A 14,294-nucleotide genomic window follows, 5' to 3' on the forward strand; every position below is an offset into this window, starting at 1 on the left:
AAGGGGGGTCCAGTATGCCAATTGGAATTGGTGAAGGTAGTCACTAGCCTATAGTGACAAATGTAAAGGCAGAGAGAGCATGAGCACTGATCTTGTTATTAGCAGAGCCTCAGTGACACAGTTAGGAACTACACAGGCATACACATTTAGGCCACAAACTATGAGCACTGGGGTCCTGGCTAGCAGGGTCCCAGTAAGACAGGCAAAACGTACTGGCATACATGTAAAATTGGGGGTAACGTGCCACGAAAGATGGTACTTTCCTACACTAGCCCCTGCCCAAAAGGTTCGAGAAGCTGTAGCTCCTCTCACTGAATGAGCACCATAAGAGAGGTTAGGAACACCAGCCAAGGACATGAGCCATTTCACCCAACGAGCCAAGGTGGGAGTTGAGACAAGTTTGTATGGCTTCTGAAAGGGAATAAGCAATTGAGACGAGGAGGGAACCCTGAGATCTTCAGTTCGAGAAAGGTAAATTTTCAAACAATTACCGACACACAATTTAGGTTGTGAAGGAAAAAAGGGATAAAGGACAGAAGACAAATTAGTCTTGGAACGTCTAAACACTTGGAAATAAACACCTGAAGCAGAAAAATCAAAGGAGGAAACATCCAGATTTTTAACATCTGAAACATGTTTGATAGACTAAACACAGGAGCATAGTCAATTTTGCAGACAAATGTTTCAAGGATAAATCAGCATTATCCGGCCATGAGAGAAGTAGTCGAAGAACGGAGTCAACATCCCACACGACATTGTATTTTGGGGCAGGAAACTTAGCAAAACGTACTCCCTTTAAAAGTCGGTACACCAACCGGTCTTCCATCCACCCTGATATGCTCTGAAGATATTGCAGATCGATAAGTATTCACCGTACGGTATGCTTTACCTTGAGAAGCTAGGGAAGCCAAAAAATTTACCACAAAGGTAACATCTGCTGAAACAGGATCGAAATCCCTGTCCACACACCAGCTACACCAAAGTGACCAAGCAGAGCGGTAGACTTTTGAAGTACCCGGAGCCCAGGATTGTTGAATGAACTGGACAGCCTCCTCCGAAATTCCTGGGGTTCTCCAGGAAGCCCCAAAATTCTCCACGCTATGAGATGAACTGAGCCCTCTAGAATGAGATTGTGGGGATGACCCTGAGGGTTCAGGAGAAGTTCAGGAAACAGAGGTATCAATACTGGAAGGTCTGAGGAAAGTTCCAAGAGGGTTGGGTACCAAGGCTGAGATTGCCAGAATGGAGTGATAAGAACCAGGGAAGAATGTTGTCTGCGGGCCTGCGCTAGTACTTGAGCAATAAACAGAAAGGGAGGAAAGGCGTACAGGAGAGAGGGAGGCCATACTTGTAGGAAAGTGTCCGTGGCTAAAGCTAACGGATCCTGTCTCCAACTGAAGAAGGCAGGAAGTTGAGAGTTGATCCTTGAAGTGAAGAGGTCTACAGACATAGCTCCAAAGAGTGAAGAAAAGAGCTTGAATATGGAAGGGTGAAGATGCCTATCGCTTGAGTCGTGGATATGCCTGGAAAACCAATCTGCCACTACATTCAGCTTGCCTGGGAGGTATTCTGCCTTGACCGAAATATTTCTGGGGAGACAAAACTACCACAAACTCTTGCCCAGAAGGGCCAAATGTTTGGGTCTCGTTACTCCTAACCGGTTTATGTATCTGACTGTAGACAGGTTGTCCATTCTCAGAAGAATTGAACACTTTACCCTGTCTTTTGTAATGGACCGGATGGCAAAGGAACCTGCAAGTATCTCTAAACAGTTGATGTGCAGTGAGGAGTCCTGAATGGACCATGGACCCCCAGTCAAGAGTAGACCACATCTTGCGCCCCAACCTGTCAGACTTGCATCTGAATCTAAGATGAGATAAGGGGCGGCAGAGAAAAGTGTTCTCCCGTTCCAGGTGTCTAAATGACTCATCCACCATGAGAGCTCTTCTCTGGACTCTGAGGCCCTCCTTACAACCCTGGCGGTCACTGACCAACAGGGTTAAAGTGGTATTCGTACCGCCAACTGGCTGGCGGTACGAAATGCCATATTATGACCGTGGCGACACCACCGGGACGGGCGTTTTACCGCCATGGATGTCCCGGCGGTCAGAATCTGCCAGGGCAGCGCTGCTTGCAGCGCTGCCCTGGGGATTTTGACTCCCCTTACCGCCATCCTTTCCATGGCGGTAGACACCTTAAGTGCTGTGAAAAATGGCTGTGAAATAACGTGTGCGTTATTTCACTCAGGTTGCAATGGCAGCCCGTGTAAAGATTTGTCTGAGCTCCCTATGGGTGGCAAAAGAAATGCTGCAGCCCATAAGGATCTCCTGGAACACCAATACCCTGGGTACCTAGGTACCATATACTAGGGAATTATAAGGGTGTTCCAGTGTGCCAATTGAAATTGTTAAAAGTGGTCACTAGCCTACAGTGACAAATTTAAAGGTAGAGAGAGTATAAGCACTGAGGTTCTGATTAGCAGAGCCTCAGTGAAACAGTTAGTCACTACACAGGGTTACACATTCAGGTCACAAACTATGAGCACTGGGGTCCTGGCTAGCAGGATCCCAGTGAGACAGGTAAAATCAAACTGCCATACATGTAAAAATGGGGGTAACATGCCAGGCAAGATGGTACTTTCCTACAAACACCAAGGAGCCGTTGAAAGGCTGAAGGGAAGAGTTTTGAACTGAAAGAAAAATGTCCCCCACTGGAACTGAAGAATCTTTCTGAAGGAGGGATGAACAGGCACCGAAGGATAGGCGTCTTGAAGATCTATCCGGACCAACCAATCGTGAAGAAGGAGATCTCTGAGATGGAGAATAGTCTCCATCTTGAAATGATGGTATACTACGAAATTGTTTAAATCTTTCAGATTTATAACCGGACGATATTTTTTTCTTCTTCTTCCGAACTAAAAAAATAGTACTGAGAAACCTGGAGGGTTCGTAAACGACTTCTTCTATGGCCTGTTTTGTTAGTAAGGATTGTACTTCGTCGTGAACCAGACAGAATTGGTCTTGGGAAAAAAAAGAGAGGACGAGGCAGGTGGGACTGACAAGTTACCTGGTACAACTCTATGCAATAGCCTTGAACCTTTTGGATCACCCAAGGATCTGAAGTTACAGAAAGCCAAGCGTTTAAACACAAGCCCAGTGTGCATCCTACTGGAGGAAGGCCAGAACTGGAAGTCCTTACCTGGAAGCTGGTCTGCTTTGGATATGTATCTAGTGTTACGGCCTCCCCAGAAACAGCAGGGATAGAATTGGTGCTTGTACCCCTGATAGAAGTCTTGTTGGTTGCTTTGGATGGAGGAGCCTCTGCCGAGGGACTGCCCTCTTTAAGAATAACGGCCGGCAAATCGACCCCTTCCTTTGTCGGCCCTTCCAAAAACACGTTGGGAAAAAAAACATTTAATCGACGAATGTATCGTATCCAAAGAAGTAAATGCAGAGACATATCTACTCATTTCCTTTATAAAGGAATCACCAAAGAGAAGGCCATCCGCATCAGGTCCTCCCCTTTGGATGCCAAACAACTGAGTTTAGGGATAATCCTGAGCAGAAGACTTTTGCGCCGCCCCTAGGAAAATGTAAGCATTGCCTATCATGCATATTGCTATTTGAGCCCAATTTGAAAGTACCTCAGGATCCATCTGAGTGCCTTCCATCTTTGTCTCCTCGGCCAGATCAAAAATCCTAGACAGAGGTCCAACTAGATCCAAAAGTCTGTCCTGGCAATTCGACCAGGCTCGATCAACCCCTTTCTTGGGATCCTTCCCAAATTTAGTGAAAAAACAATAACATATGGGGATCAATAGAGGGGGTATCAGCCACCTTAAAGGGAAGGGAAGGTCTAGGACATTCGGACTTCAACTTGTTTCTAGACGCTTTATCCAGCGCATGCCTCAAATAAAAGGAGACTGTAAAGATCACACTTTCAAGTCTCCATTTGGTATCCACTTTTATTGAGAATAAGTAGTATCATGCCATCTTCAGCACAGCTCCCCCTTCCAGTCTTCTCTCCTTCAAATCTCCTCCTGAGTCTCCACATTCCATATGATGTCACCACCTACATCATTACATTCCAGCCTTCACTAAACACATCTTTACAGGATATCTCCACACATCTCTCCCTTACACCACATAAATAACATAATAAGCACAATAAGCATAATAATTATTTTCTCCTAGATCCTAAAAAAAGAAACATTTTATATCAACAGTAACTAACAATAAATCCTAAATGTCTCACACAAAAAAAATGGAACAAGATTAGTTAATCTAATGATTAATTTTACACACCCTTCCCATACTCAATGACGAGCCATTCTCCAAGATTACTACATTTCGTTTAACTTCCTTTACTAACTGAGGAGCAGAATATCTGTGTAACCGGACGTCTCCGGACGCCGGTTCTCGTGACATTGTGCCGAACGCCATTAAGGGGGCCCGACACACCGTGAGGGACGCAAGCCTGTGACGTCAGACGCCTTTGGCGTCTGGACGACAACCGAAAGAAAAGACGGACCAAAGGGAGAGGGAGAGGAGGAGACGGAAGTAGACGCTCGACGAGCGCGGCCGGAGGAAAAGGAAACCCGGACGCCGAGGATGGAAAGGAAGGACCCCGTCGAAGGAGCAGAGACCCCGAGAGAGAGAGAAAGGTCCCGGGGCACTCCCGCCCCCGTCGGAGAGAAGCCGGGAGACTGCCAAAGTGCCGGCCGCGTCCCCGGAGGGGCGTGGCCACCTCAGGTACGTTCGTACCACAGCTGGGGCTTTGCGAGAGGGTGGTTATTACGAAAAGGGGGGGATAAGGGAAAGAAAGGGAGGTCCTGCAGGGAAGGGGAGACCATATGACAGAGAGCCCTAAAGTGAACCTAACCTCACAAGGAAACCAACCGCCAGAGGATTCCTACATAGAAGGGAAAGTCTGAGAACACCTATAGGGGGAACCACAACTTAAAAGACAGTTAAACCCTCACTTCCCTTCACTTATACCTATTTCCCCCCACCACCCTACTAACCCTATATACTTACCTCATATATATAACCCACTTACCTGTTTTGTTATCCTTGTTTCTATTTCTTTGGAGAGCCTGGCCCACTGACGTAGAGGAAGATCGGAGACCTTCCCAAAGCTGGACCTGGTCACTTATGGACTATCATCAAAACCCTGAAAGAGAAGGAAAAAGGGGACTTTTGTTAATTATTTTGGGACTGCAAGTACGTTATCCTTGTGAACAAGAAACAGGGGATAAAAAAGCCATCCTTAAAACCAAAGCACGAATAAATTAGATAAATCCCCCACCTTCTGCGCCTGTTATATTATTCCAATATCCCTTTTTATTGCTTCAGGGATAAAGAACCCATTACAGTGGTGTCAGAAGTGGGATATTGGAACAACTTCAGGTAACCAAAGACGATGGAGGGCACACCCACCCTATCAGAGATGATGCAGCAGCTAGCCGCAGGGCAGAGACATCTGCAAGTAGTGTGGGAAGAGCAACAGAAGGAGGCTAAAGTGGAAAGGGAGGCCCTACAAAGCGCTCTTAAAAGTCAGGCCACTATCATGGCCAACAATCAGTTGGTCCATGAGACTGCAATCAAAAACCTCACGGACACTATTGCCGCCACCCGGGTGCATCCGAACGTACCCAGTTCGGTCCTGCAGCGATATCAGGAAGGCGAAGACCCGGATGCCTTTTTCACGAATTTCGAGCGGGTTGCTACTTCCGCCACCTGGCCCCAGGATAGGTGGGGCCAATACATCGCCCCGCTATTGACAGGAACTCTCCAAGCGGCTTATCAAGCGGTAAACCCAGGCGGAACAACACCCTATCAGGATATTAAGAAGAGTATCCTAGAGCGGGAGGGGTTTGATACAGAACATTATCGGGTCCGGTTTAGGAAAGCCAAATGGGGACCCTCCGAGAATCCCCGGGCCCTATATTTTCGAATTAAGGACTTAGGACTCAAATGGCTAGGTCCCATTGGGACCAATAGGGAGGATATCATTGAGGTTGTTCTCTTGGAACAATATCTAGATGCCCTACCTACCAATACCCGTAATTGGATCAAGCAACACCCAAGTCCAGATACTAACACCACTATTGAATTAGCCTGTGCCTTTCACCGCTCCCTCGAGTTCAAAATCCCTCCCGTACGGTCAACACTTAACCCCAGCCGACAGAACCTCGGGCCCTCCCCATCCCTAGGGCGAAAACCAACCGAGGATCCGGGAAAATTTAGAGGACCAGAAAGACCCTATATGCAACAACCCCAGTGTTTTAGCTGTGGAGAGTGGGGACTTATCGCCCGGGTTTGCCCGCTGAAAACTGAAAAATCAGAACCGATGGAAATAGGAGTCACTAGGGGGAGAGTCTTCTATACAGGGGGAAAGGAAACCCGATACAAGAAGAGACTTGTTATTAATGGAAGAACCACAGTGGCGCTCATCGACTCAGGTTGCAGTCAATCTGTAATTCGTGCTGATTTATTGGAAAAAAAACCTTTTGCTTCAGGACTTACGGTATCCATATGTTGTATTCATGGAGATACGAGAGAATACCCCCTAATCTGGACAACCTTGTCCTGGGACGGAAAAGAAGTCCCCATAAGGATGGGGGTGGTGGAACGACTAGTCGAAGAAGCCATCATAGGAACCGACTTCCCTGACTTTTCGGAACTTCTTGACAGTACAAAAGATTCTGAAGACATGAGTACATGGTGGGAAAGCGCTCCTTTTTCTAGTACGCCTTTAACCCCACCGGTGGTTAGATACCGACCCTCCCGAAAAGAAAAAAGAGAAACCCGAAAAGTCTATCCACAAGGAAACATGAGCACAAATATGGTAATTACAAAGGTCCTTACTCTTACTGACCTTCCCCCATTCCGTAGTTGTCAAAGAGAAGATCCAAGTTTGATCCATGCCTGGAAAAGTGCCCGACCCCGGAACCCCCAAGACAAAAGCCCTTCTTTTACCATAATCAAAAATCTGTTATACCGTGTCACTGGTAATAACCGAGAAGAAAAGAAGCAGCTATTAGTCCCCGAACCTTATAGACCACAAGTCCTACACCTAGCCCATAGCCAGCCGGGGGGGGGTCACTACGGCAGGGAGAAAACAGAAGAATATCTGTTGAGGAAGTTTTACTGGCCAGGGGTCTTTTCACAGATTAGGAGGTTCTGTCAACAATGTCCTAAATGCCAAATGATTGATCCTGGTCCCAAAAGAAGAGCTCTCTTGCAACCGTTGCCCATTATAGACATCCCTTTTTCAAGAATAGGCATGGACATTGTAGGCCCTCTCCTACCTTCTTCTAGAGGATACCGTTATATACTAGTATTGGTAGACTATGCCACCAGATACCCAGAAGCCATCCCACTCAGCAGTATTAACTCCAAGAGCGTAGCCCATGCAATGATAGGGTTCTTCTCCCGAATAGGCTTTCCCCGAGAAATCTTAACAGACCAAGGTACCCAGTTCATGTCCAACTTGATGTCACAAATATGTCAACTTCTGGGGATCAAACAGTTACGGACAGCGGTTTATCATCCTCAAACGGATGGTTTGGTGGAAAGGTATAACCGCACTCTGAAAACTCTCCTAAAGAAATCTATTTCAGAGACAGGTAAGGACTGGGATAGAAAACTCCCCTTAGTGTTATACGCTATCCGGACCCATGAGCAAGCATCCACGGGCCATAGTCCATTTGAATTATTGTTCGGACGACAGCCCAGGACCTTGTTAGATATGGCTGCAGAGTTATGGGAGGAGGAGGATGGAGAAAAATCCCTCTTAGAGTATACCCAGGAGTTAAAAACCAACATCCAAACTGTGTGGGAAAATGTAAGGGAACATATGGAGAAGGCTCAAGAAAAGCAGAAGAGATATTACGACAGGAATACCACGTTAAGGACCTTTTCCCTAGGTGATAAGGTGTTAGTGCTTCTCCCCAGTTCAGACAACAAGTTGCTGGCAAAGTGGCAGGGACCCTATAAAGTGATAGGGGTAATAACACCTGTGACCTATAAGGTCCAGCTCACAGATAGTTCCAACCGGTCACAGATCTTTCATGTCAATCTATTAAAAAAGTGGGAAGAGCCACAGGGAGAACCAACCAGGGGATGCCTAGTTAACACTGTTAAAGAATTGGAGATAGGGTGGTGTCCCACTGAGCATCCTAGCGGAACCGAGGTGCCTCCCATAAATAGCGAAATCTCGATCCAACAGAGTGAGCAATTAGCCCAGCTCCTCCATGATCATGCCCATGTGTTCTCCTCGATACCTGGCAAGACCAAGCTGGTGCATCATCAAATCATAACCCCACCTGGCAAGGTCATACGCCTACGGCCATATCGTATCCCTGAAGCTAGAAAGATCCTGGTAGAAAACGAAATAGAAAAAATGTTAGACCTAGGCGTTATAGAGCCTTCCCAGAGTCCCTGGTGTTCACCGGTGGTATTAGTGCCAAAGCCAGATGGGTCTATACGTTTCTGTATTGACTTTAGACAAGTCAATTCTATATCCCAGTTTGACACATATCCCCTTCCAAGGGTGGACGAACTCTTAGAGAAGTTGGGAAAAGCTAAGTACATGTCTACCCTCGACTTGACCAAAGGCTACTGGCAGATTCCCTTGACGCCAGAAGATAAAGAGAAAACGGCCTTCGCTACTCCCTCTGGGTTATACCATTTTAATGTTCTCCCTTTCGGGTTACATGGGGCACCCGTCACCTTCCAGCGTCTCATCGACACCATTCTACGACCTCATACCAGGTACGCTGCCGCGTATCTGGATGATATCGTTATCCACAGCGAGACTTGGGAGGACCACTTGACACATTTAAACAAAATCTTTACAGCGTTACTAGGGGCTGGATTAACAGCCAACGCCTCCAAAAGCCGATTGGCGTTCAATGAGATCTCTTATCTAGGATATCATATAGGGAAAGGTATACTTCGACCACAAATTAATAAAGTTGAAGCCATCCTACGGATAGAGACACCCACAACGAAAAAGGAGGTCCGGTCATTCTTAGGCTTGGTAGGCTATTATCGAAGATTTATACCCCATTATTCCACCGTGGCCGCCCCCCTAACCGATCTCCTGAGGAAAGGACAGCCAAAGAATATCACGAATTTAAACCCAGTACAGTCCCATAGTTACCATACCCTACAAAGGTATCTCACTACCCAACCAATTTTAAAATGTCCTGACTTCACTATCCCCTTTCACCTCCAAACGGATGCCTCAGACGTGGGTCTGGGGGCCGTACTTTTCCAGAAAGATGAGAGTGATATTAGTCACCCCGTGGTCTTTATTAGCCGTAAACTTTTTCCCAGGGAGAGAAACTATCCCATTATTGAACGAGAATGTCTCGCCATCAAGTGGGCACTTGAGTGCCTCCAATATTACCTCCTAGGAAGATCCTTTCTATTATATACGGATCACGCTCCCCTCACCTGGCTCTCGAGATATAAGAATACTAACAGCCGCATATTGAGATGGTTTATGGAGCTTCAACCTTTCTCCTTCCAGGTTTGCCATCTCCCTGGTGATCTTATGGGACAGGCTGACTATTTGTCCCGGTTCCCGGGACCTTTGGGTCTCGAACAGCCCCATTCATGGGAGGGGATGTGTAACCGGACGTCTCCGGACGCCGGTTCTCGTGACATTGTGCCGAACGCCATTAAGGGGGCCCGACACACTCGTGAGGGACGCAAGCCTGTGACGTCAGACGCCTTCGGCGTCTGGACGACAACCGAAAGAAAAGACGGACCAAAGGGAGAGGGAGAGGAGGAGACGGATGTAGACGCTCGACGAGCGCGGCCGGAGGAAAAGGAAACCCGGACGCCGAGGACGGAAAGGAAGGACCCCGTCGAAGGAGCAGAGACCCCGAGAGAGAGAGAAAGGTCCCGGGGCACTCCCGCCCCCGTCGGAGAGAAGCCGGGAGACTGCCAAAGTGCCGGCTGCGTCCCCGGAGGGGCGTGGCCACCTCAGGTACATTCGTACCACAGCTGGGGCTTTGCGAGAGGGTGGTTATTAGGAAAAGGGGGGGATAAGGGAAAGAAAGGGAGGTCCTGCAGGGAAGGGGAGACCATATGACAGAGAGCCCTAAAGTGAACCTAACCTCACAAGGAAACCAACCGCCAGAGGATTCCTACATAGAAGGGAAAGTCTGAGAACACCTATAGGGGGAACCACAACTTAAAAGACAGTTAAACCCTCACTTCCCTTCACTTATACCTATTTCCCCCCACCACCCTACTAACCCTATATACTTACCTCATATATATATCCCACTTACCTGTTTTGTTATCCTTGTTTCTATTTCTTTGGAGAGCCTGGCCCACTGACGTAGAGGAAGATCGGAGACCTTCCCAAAGCTGGACCTGGTCACTTATGGACTATCATCAAAACCCTGAAAGAGAAGGAAAAAGGGGACTTTTGTTAATTATTTTGGGACTGCAAGTACGTTATCCTTGTGAACAAGAAACAGGGGATATAAAAGCCATCCTTAAAACCAAAGCACAAATAAATTAGATAAATCCCCCACCTTCTGCGCCTGTTATATTATTCCAATATCCCTTTTTATTGCTTCAGGGATAAAGAACCCATTACAATCTGCTATCCCCTTTTAAGACAATTCCACCTTTCCTCATCACCACCCAATCACCCTTTTCTATGTGACAGCGTTTCACATCCATTCTCTTGTTATAATGTTGGATGTTCTTCCTTTGCATTTTTTCGACTTTTCCTCTTACCGTTTCTCTGTCCACTGATACTGTTTCTTTTGTTTTTAACCACATAGGACACTCTTTCACACCAGGCTCTCTCCCTTTTAAAGATACAAATGGTAACACTCCTGTTATCAAATGTTGAGTTGTACAGTATGTCAGCATCATTTTGTTCAACTCCCTTCTCCAAGGAAGATGATTGGTCAATGATAACTGAATATTCTCCATCACTATACGATTTACCCTTTATACCAAACCATTGGCCTGTGGACGGAACAGAGCAACTCTTTCATGGATGATTCCCATCTTCTGCAAATAATCAGTCATCTCTAATGACACAAATTGCAGGTCACTATCCGATACAATTGTTTTGGGAATCCCTTCTTCCATGAAAGTTTCTTCAAAGAATTCTATAACTTTTTAAGTATTTACCTGATTGACTATTTTGATAACAAACCATTTAGTGTGATAATCCACTAACGACATTATATACCTACTCCTCGCACCCAGCCTGGAAACCTGACCAATAAAGTCTACAGCCAGCTTCTCCCAAGGCCCACCCGGAAACTTCATGGGTGCTAATGGAGTTTGCCTTAGTACTTTAGTTTTATCGCTATTGGCACATGCAACACAATTCTTCGCTGTTTCCTCTACTTGCTTATCCATCCCTGGCCACCAAAATGACTGTCTTACCTTTCTCTTCATCATTCCTCGACCTAAATGTCCTTGATGCATGATATCAATGATGTGTTTTTGCACACCTTCTGGAGGAACAATTTGATCTCTTCTCAACAATCTCCCATTCTGTATGCTCAACTGATCTCTAACTTTGAAATAGCTAGACACATCACTACCTTGTTCATCTTCAATCCTCCACCCATTGACCACTGTATCCTCCACCTTCCTCATAATAGGATAATTAGCTTTCGCCTTCTCCCACTCATGTTCACTTACAGCCAGCTCTCCCAAAACCGTTTCTATAATACTTTCAGTTTCTCTTTCCATAACCTCATCCACACTTATTGGCATTCTTGAAAGATGATCTGCCACCACATTTCTGTTTCCTTTCCCAAACTCAATATCAAAGTTGTAATCCATCACAGACAACAACCACCTTGAAACACGTGGTGTAACGTTACCTTCTAATCCACATCCACCTTTAAGAATATACGTTAACGGCTTATGATCCATCCTCAGTCTGAAAGGTATTCCCCACAAGTAAAATCTAAAATGATTGATTCCCCAGCAACAAGCCAAGGCCTCCCTTTCTATCACAGAGTACGAAACTTCTGCACCCCACAATCTTCTTGAAGCAAATCCAACTACATATTCTTCTCCTTCCTTAACCTGCGTCAATATTGCTCCAATGCCTACATTACTGGCATCAGTGGTTATGTAAGTTTTTGAAGTCACATCAAACACCCCCAAAGTAGGAGCTTCCCAGATACACCTCTATATTTCTTTAAAAGCATGCTTACACTCTTCATTCCAATCATACACCACACCTTTTTTCATAAGCTTTCTCAAAGGTTCAACGATTTCCATAAAGTTCTTTATGAACTTTGCACAGTATTCTGCAAGTCCTAAGAATGATCTAAACTCATCCTTGTAGCCAGGTTCAGGTGCATGTTCAATCGCAACCACTATACATTTCTTAGGTCTAATACCACGACTACTTATAGTGTGTCCTAAGTATGTCACTTCAGGTTTCCGAATCTGACATACAATTAATATATCATCCTTGGCCATATCCCCAAAAAATCTCTCCCATTATCCTCTGGAATATGGCAGAAGCAGAGGCTAGACCAAAAGGCATCCTCTTATAACGGAAAGCCCCTAAAGGCGTTACAAAGGTATGTCTAGAATCCTCATGCAGAGTCACTTGATGATAGGGAGATGACATGTCCAGAACACTAAATATACACCCTTTTCCTTCTACAGATACCATTTCCGAAATGTTCGGCAAAGGTTGCCTATCAACCCATATATTTTTGTTTAGGTCTCTAAGATCAATGCACAGACAAATCTTTCCAGCATCCTTTGGTGCCACTACAACTGGAGGAAGCCATTCCGAAGACTCAATGGGTTCAATAATGTCATCTCGTAACAACCTATCTAACAATTGTCTCAGGGGCTCTCTCATCAAATTTGGAACATTCCGTACTTTATGAACTACAGACTTTGCATTTTTCTTTAGTACTATCTTGTGAGAAAAACCCTTCAAGAGACCCAGTTTTGGTGAAAAGACTTACGCTCACTTCTTCAACTCTTTTGTTTTCCGTAAGCATTACTGGTTCTCTAGAAGTGGGATCCAGAACTATGCTCAAATCTCTTTGGTCACGCCAACCTAATAAATTTGTTTCATAGTCTGTGATATATACAGCTCTACCCTTAAAGAAGATTGTCATTCTTCGCATTCCAATCATCTCGATCCTCTTCCCAGCATAACCTACAGCCTTTATGTCCGGTTCCATCAAGTCCTCATTCCTTGAATTTGTCCATTCAGCTTCATATACTTCCTTTGAGATAAGTGTGAACAAACTTCCAGAATCCACTAGCAATTTGATTGTCACTTTGTTCAATAATACTTGAGCATGAGGTTTCTCCAACAAGTCAGTGCTCTCCATTTTAACTTGCTCATTTGACAGTTCCATATGTGAAGTTCCACTTCTAATGTTACGGTCATTAAGATCTCCATCTATGGTTAAAATTATTTCTTCAACACTTTCACACACATCCTGAATTTCCTGAACTGTCCTGCCCCCACCACCATTAAACTTGAATTTACAAACTTTAGCAAAATTTCCTCTTTTGCTGCAGTGCTGGAGCACCACACCAATAACACTTTATCTCTCTCCACCCAAACTTTCTCTGCTTTTCTCCTTCCATTTCTTCGCAATTTTTCGTAGATTTGTTTCTTTCTGTATTAATTTGTAAGTCACTTTTATTTCTAATTTCACCAACAATGCTTTGTTTGCCTTCTTTATTAGGTTCATCCATCTCTTGCAGCCAAGTAGCAGTGTGTTCCATCCTCTTAGCTATCTGTATCGCTTCCTCCAAATTGGGATCTTTCATTAATAATTTATCTCTTATTTTTTTGTCATACGTGTACCTTACAATTTTGCTCAAAACAGCAACACAACGCAAGTCCTCTTAGGGTTGCTACATAGGACGCTATGGCTCTCATTACAACTCTGGCGGTCGGTGTTAAAGCGGCGGTAAGACCGCCAACACGCCGGTGGGAAAAAATGGAATCATGACCATGGCGGAAACCGCCAACATAGACAGCCACTTTAACACTCCGACCGCCACAGCGGTACAAACAAACAGCATGGCGGTCACCGCCAACAGACAGGCGGAAGACAATGTACCACCCACACCATTATGAGAGGCCAAACCGCCACTTTTTCCGGGGTGGATTCAATGCGAACAAAAACACAGCGGAAACTGAACTTGGAAGGGAAAAAGCTCACCTCTACACACCCCACGAGGAACCAAGACACCATGGAGCAGGAACTCCAAATTCTACCTGCCATTCTCTTCCTGTTCCTCTAC

At 45.5% G+C, this 14,294-nt stretch overlaps 1 long non-coding RNA gene across 1 annotated transcript; it reads right to left on the minus strand.

The window, feature by feature from the left end:
• Positions 1-5,058: 5,058 nt before the first annotated feature.
• Positions 5,059-10,427, minus strand: LOC138294240 (uncharacterized). Its single transcript, XR_011203293.1, has 2 exons — positions 10,310-10,427; positions 5,059-5,172 (listed from the first exon to the last, which is right to left on the minus strand). It is a non-coding gene; the product is annotated as an uncharacterized lncRNA (long non-coding RNA).
• Positions 10,428-14,294: the final 3,867 nt, after the last annotated feature.

Source organism: Pleurodeles waltl, chromosome 4_2 (assembly GCF_031143425.1).
Source record: "Pleurodeles waltl isolate 20211129_DDA chromosome 4_2, aPleWal1.hap1.20221129, whole genome shotgun sequence".
NCBI classification, from domain to species: domain Eukaryota; kingdom Metazoa; phylum Chordata; class Amphibia; order Caudata; family Salamandridae; genus Pleurodeles; species Pleurodeles waltl.